General features: G+C 35.0%; 1 long non-coding RNA gene across 1 annotated transcript; it reads left to right on the top strand.

Annotated features, from left to right (window-relative positions):
- The first annotated feature begins 5,040 nt into the window (after positions 1-5,040).
- On the top strand, positions 5,041-5,945 carry LOC120425842 (uncharacterized). Its single transcript, XR_005606602.2, has 2 exons — positions 5,041-5,388; positions 5,451-5,945. It is a non-coding gene; the product is annotated as an uncharacterized LOC120425842 (long non-coding RNA).
- The last annotated feature ends 436 nt before the right edge of the window (positions 5,946-6,381 follow it).

Here is a 6,381-nt window from a genome sequence, read left to right as displayed (position 1 = left end):
TCAACAGGTTTTGTTTGTCTCTTAGGGGGAGGCCACTGTGTGACACATTATTTCCGTTGCTATCATCGATGGCTGCAGATGTCACGTGCTGATACTGAGTTTGGCAAGCATGAATAATAAATCGAAGATTACGGTTCACAAGTTTGGATTTGAATTTAAGATTACTTGGGAACCATCTGGTTTGGCCCTCTTTTTTTAGCCGTTGGTGGTTTCGGTCCACATGTTATGTATACAAACAAAAATAATAAATTCTGAACCGCGCGATGGACGTGCAGTTCTCACCTTTGGTCAGTATAAACAAATCAGCAGAAAAAGGAGCAACTTTCGACCGATTTGCACGTTTTTCGTGTGCGGTTTCAGTTTTCTGCATACCAGCACACGAAAAATCGCCACCACCACTACGATGAAGAGATATACGTCGCTCGATGTATTTGTTGTATTGAAATTGCTGCTATAAATTTCCGAAATTGTAAACCGGCAGCATACGCGTCGAAGGTTGTGGGCCCGCGGGGTGTAACCAATTTCCACAGTTTGCTCAAAATTATTGTTTATTTGATATCATACGAAAGCCATTTTTTCTGTTGCTTTTTGGCTTGTTTGGTGCAAATTGATGGTATTCGTTTGCAGACGATCCGCTGAATTATGGAAATGATAGAACAGCTTATAGCTACTTGAGATCGGCTCGAAAAACAAAGTCGTTGATGTGGTAGCGAAATGTTTCAAGAGTTGCAGCTATTTTTGGCTCCCCTCCTCTCGTAACGCATTAGGTGGATCAATCATCTTCTTTGATTCGCCCAGCTCAGCTGGTTTTTCGTTTGATACGAAAATATATGTCTATGGGCGATAATTCCACGCTTTCAAGAGGCATCCATTAATAAATTTATCAGACTTTCCTCAGCATTGTCTTGCTCTTCTTCTTCTTTTCTCCACCGTGTCTGTATGGAAAAATGTGTTTGTGTGTGTGTAAGTGTATGTGTGCACAATCACAACCAAACCCCGCGGTGAGGAAATGAATTTTTCCGAGCAATTATTCCACACCACTACTGCTGCTGCTGCTGCTGTTGTTTGGTTCAATTTCTCGCGTCCACCCGATGGCCACCGGGAGGTCCGATCCGGTACGGTCAGCGGGTGCCCACTTGGCTCGTTCCGATGATGCGCCGTCGTCGTTGGATTGGCTTTGTTATGCGTTAATTGGGATCAAACGAACGTGTGATTTAATGGGCGGGGGGGATGGATCGGATAAAATGGATTGATTTTCTTTGCTGGGTTGTAATTGAATAATGGCCGTCATGGATACGGATTTGTCAGTTATCGAAATTTGAAAATGATTTGCATAAATTTTGTCAGCTCAGCTCAACTCAACCACTAGAATTTGACTGATTTGGATTTGAATTCTGTTTTAATTTATTCGACTTAAGGGGTTACATACATGTAGAAAATCTCATATTTCATAATTCCGATTTAAGTTTAAACTTTTGCCATGTGCAAAGCGGACTGTCAAACTTTGTGAGCGTTTTTCTCGGAACACCGAGTTGATTTCCGGGTGCCACGATATCTCGATATGGGATAGACCAAATTGGCTGAAATTTGGAGACTCTCAAGACATATTCCGTGTGCATGACGAAGCTCGATTTTGAAATTTTGTTTTAGAAAAAAATACAAAAATTAAAAACTGACGAATTTTTATGTGAAAAACACAAAAATATTTTTATCTTTTTTTTTTAAATAAACTTTTTTTAAATCGGCCTTCGTCATGCACACGGCACTGGTTTAATGAGTCTTCACCAAAATATTTAGCCGATTTGGTCAAAGCAGTGTTGAGATATCGTGACACCCGTTTTTTGAAACTTCTAACTTCAAATAGCTATATCTCGGCAAATATACAACCAAATGTGTTCAAATTTATGTTATTGATAGATGAAAATGTATATTTTAATACCCTGAAAACAGATTTAAAAAAAGTTTAAGCGTGTGCTTAAACCAACCTCTGAAATTTTTGCCGATTTACTTGTATGTAACCCCTTAAATTCGACTCGAAGTCTGAGGAAAAATTTCACTTAAAACTAAGACATTTTCGGATAATTTAACCACTTTATTTTCATATTTTGGGTCAGTCTAATGTTGAGAATAAGAATATAAAAAATATTTTTTTTTTTTAGTTTTGATTATTGGAAACTATTTTGAAATTTTTGGATATTCGAACTTCGTATAATCAAAGATTGGTATAATCGATTCTGGACTGTAAATATTTATTTTATTTGATTTTCTTGGGCACATGAATGTGAAAAATTTATAAATATATAATAATTCCTCTAGTATTTAATCCGATCATAATATTTACCTCTTTTGAAAGTAGTAGCGGTGTCGCAATACCATGGAGCAGTTCTTTACGGAATCGGTCTTTTTTCTTTAATTTTATTTTTTTTATTCTTTAATCCGGCTGAAACTTTTTTGGTGCCTTCGGTATGCCCAAAGAAGCCATTTTGCATCATTAGTTTGTCCATATAATTTTCCATACAAATTTGGCAGCTGTCCATACAAAAATGATATGTGAAAATTCAAAAATCCGTATCTTTTGAAGGAATTTTTTGATCGATTTGGTGTCTTCGGCAAAGTTGTAGGTATGGATATGGACTACACTGAAAAAAAATGATACACGGAAAAAAATTTTTTGGTGATTTTTTATTTAACTTTTTGTCACTAAAACTTGATTTGCAAAAAAACACTATTTTTAATTTTTTTTATTTTTTGATATGTTTTAGAGGACATCAAATGCCAACTTTTCAGAAATTTCCAGAATGGGCAAAAAATCTTTGACCGAGTTATGATTTTTTGAATCAATACAGTTTTTTTTCAAAAAATCGAAATATTGGTCGCAATTTTTTTTCAATTTCATTTTTTGATGTAAAATTGAATTTGCAATCAAAAAGTACTTCAGTGAAATTTTGATAGAAGGCACCGTTTTCAAGTTAAATCCATTTTTATGTAACTTTTTTCAAAATAGTCGCAGTTATTGATTTGTTAAAAATAGTGCCCATGTTTGCCCACTCTTGAAAAAAATATTATTGAAAAGCTGAGAAAATTCTCTATACTTTGCTTTTTCGGACTTTGTTGATACGACCCTTAGTTGCTGAGATATTGCCATGCAAAGGTTTAAAAACAAGAAAATTGATGTTTTCTAAGTCTCACCCAAACAACCCACCATTTTCTAATGTCGATATCTCAGCAACTAATGGTCCGATTTTCAATGTTAAAATATGAAACATTCGTGAAATTTTCTGATCTTTTCGAAAAAAATATTTCAAATTTTTTAAACCAAGACTAACATTTCAAAAAGACCAAACATTCAATATTACGCCCTTTTGATATGTTAGTCTTGATTTAAAAATTTTGAAAATATTTTTTTCGAAAAGATCGGAAAATTTCACGAATGTTTCATATTTTAATATTGTAAATCGGACCATTAGTTGCTGAGATATCGACATTAGAAAATGGTGGGTTGTTTGGGTGAGACTTAGAAAACATCAATTTTCTTGTTTTTAAACCTTTGCATGGCAATATCTCAGCATCTAAGGGTCGTATCAACAAAGTCCGAAAAAGCAGAATATAGAGAATTTTCTCAGCTTTTCAATAATATTTTTTTCAAGAGTGGGCAAACATGGGCACTATTTTTAAAAAATCAATAACTGCGACTATTTTGAAAAAAGTTACATAAAAATGGCTATAACTTGAAAACGGTGCCTTTTATCAAAATTTCACTAAAGTACTTTTTGATTGCAAATTCAATTTTACATCAAAAAATGAAATTGAAAAATTTTTGCGACCAATATTTCGATTTTTTGGAAAAACTTGTATTGATTCAAAAAATCATAACTCGGTCAAAGATTTTTTGCCCATTCTGGAAATTTCTGAAAAGTTGGCATTTGATGTCCTCTAAAACATATCAAAAAATAAAAAAAAAATTAAAAATAGTGTTTTTTTGCAAATCAAGTTTTAGTGACAAAAAGTTAAATAAAAAATCACCAAAAAATTTTTACCGAGTATCATTTTTTTTCAGTGTAGTCCATATCCATACCTACAACTTTGCCGAAGACACCAAATCGATCAAAAAATTCCTTCAAAAGATACGGATTTTTGAATTTTCACATATCATTTTTGTATGGACAGCTGCCAAATTTGTATGGAAAATTATATGGACAAACTAATGATGCAAAATGGCTTCTTTGGGCATACCGAAGGCACCAAAAAAGTTTCAGTCGGATTAAAAAATACAGAAAAAATCGAATGACTGAAATCTCAGAGAATTGCTCCATGGTAAAACCACACCGCCTTACTGCCAAAAAAGGTAAATATTATGATCGGATTACTTGACGAATAAAGTTTTTTTAACTAGAGCTTTTTCCTGAATCGAAAATAAATATAAATACTTTCAAATTTTTTTAGGGTAGGCTAATGTCTTTAAAAAAAGTATATTTCTTTGGCATTCAAAAAATCGTTTCAGAAAAATTATAATAAAAAGTTATAAATCAGGGTGGCCACCACGTGAAATTTTTTTTATCAGTTTAGTTAAAATCCGACAAACTTCTCTTAAGGTGAAGCCTTCAATCATTTTCAAAGAAAAATGGTCATCACTTAAAAAGGGGCTTTGTATTTCGATCAATTTCACAAATTTCTGCACCAAAAGCTGAAGGTATTTTTGTTCTAAATGAAATGTCTCTCACATTTTGTATAATTTTGTGAAGCAGTAATTGATTGGTTGATAGTCATTGATTAATTATGATTTTCATTAATGTAGAAGGAATAGGGAAATTGTTACCAAAAATTATCAACACGTGTAGTGGACTATTCTGAACCACTCGTAGAAGGAATTTTGTCAAAGTTGTAAAAAAAAAAAACTAAATTTTCATTGTCGAACGTAAAATCATGACAATTATGGAAGTTGTCACCATAAATGAATTCAAATGTTTTTTTCTTAACAAGAATACTTTTCTTATTAAAAAACGTTACTTAATCCACCCTTAGGTGGTTGGTGCCTTCCTCTCATTTATATAGTAATTTGGTCTGATTATTTGAAAAACTGCACTTTGCACTTTTTGTCAAGTCTGCAGATTTCTATCAGAGCCTGTATAAGCCAATTTTGCCCTTACACAATATTACCATTCGAATTTTCCTTATCTGTCAGACAATAACAGCAGAATCCACCTCCTTCACTTCCATACTGTTACTAAAAATTGCAGTTGCTTACGTTCGTTTACGATTACCAAAAAAAAGTGATGGTTGCTTTGATGCCTTCACGGTACAGAAAACGACAGCCGTGATGGATTTTTCGAAAAAATATCGTAGTTGTGCCGGTGATGATTCTTGCGAAGACTCTGCTTACTAAATAAGGTAGGTGTTGACACTTTTTAAAAATGTGGACAGAAATAAAAATTTCGAGTGCTTAATTACAGCCAAAAACATTTTCTCCCCTTTTCCGAACGGACAAAAAGAGCTTTGGATCAGGTTCGTGATTGGGTACACGGAGTACTCGGCGGAACGGACGGAGACTGGTGGTTGATGGGGACGAACGCGGATTCCTTGCTATAGACCAAGGTTGAAAATGCCGCAAAAGTTTGCGACAATCTGTTGGTGCAGTCGGCGGATTTTGCAATGGAAATGACATCTCGGTACTGGCACCGGTCAACCGACGAAACTAACCTGCACGTGGTCGTTAAGCCTGGTGGCAAGATGGAGTCAGGGCTCAAACACGAAGATGAACCAACGACACACGCAGTATTTGAATTGATCGGCTGGGATCTCGCCAAGGTCTCCCAAGATAAATGCATCAAGCTGAGGGACACTCCGCTAATCAACACCTCGGTGACGCAGATTGATTCAAACAATCAAGAGATTGCAAGTGCGAATCAAGCGCGAGTGTTTCTAAGTTAGCTATCGGTTCCCTGCGTGGCCCAAATAGAAGTGCTTTAATAATGACAAAGTGCAAATAAAAATGGTATATTTCAGCATAAATCTTGTGTTTTATAATCATTTCAATAAATCCATGTGGTATACCAGACAAATACACTTATATTCAAAACACGAATCAAAAACTGGTTCCGAAAAACCGAAGAAAAACATTTCCAATCAGTTCCGGCCGAAAGCCGATGAGACTCCGGTCGTTACACAACTACGGGAAACATTCCGGCCCGTTCCGGCGAAAATGCTGGGTAAAAGCGTAAAAAACAACACTCAAAACAGGCGCACCAGAGAAACGAACCGCACTCGACTGCAACGGCTTTTTAATTTCTTTGAGATCCGGCCTCCAAATAGTAAATAAATAACAATTAGGTGCTAATAACTTTTGATAGGGTTATCAGATATTTGATGTTGTATGCTAATTTG

The sequence above is a fragment of the Culex pipiens genome, chromosome 2 (genome assembly GCF_016801865.2).
Source record: "Culex pipiens pallens isolate TS chromosome 2, TS_CPP_V2, whole genome shotgun sequence".
Classification (NCBI taxonomy): Eukaryota; Metazoa; Arthropoda; class Insecta; order Diptera; family Culicidae; genus Culex; species Culex pipiens.
This window is presented reverse-complemented; position numbering and strand designations above follow the sequence as displayed.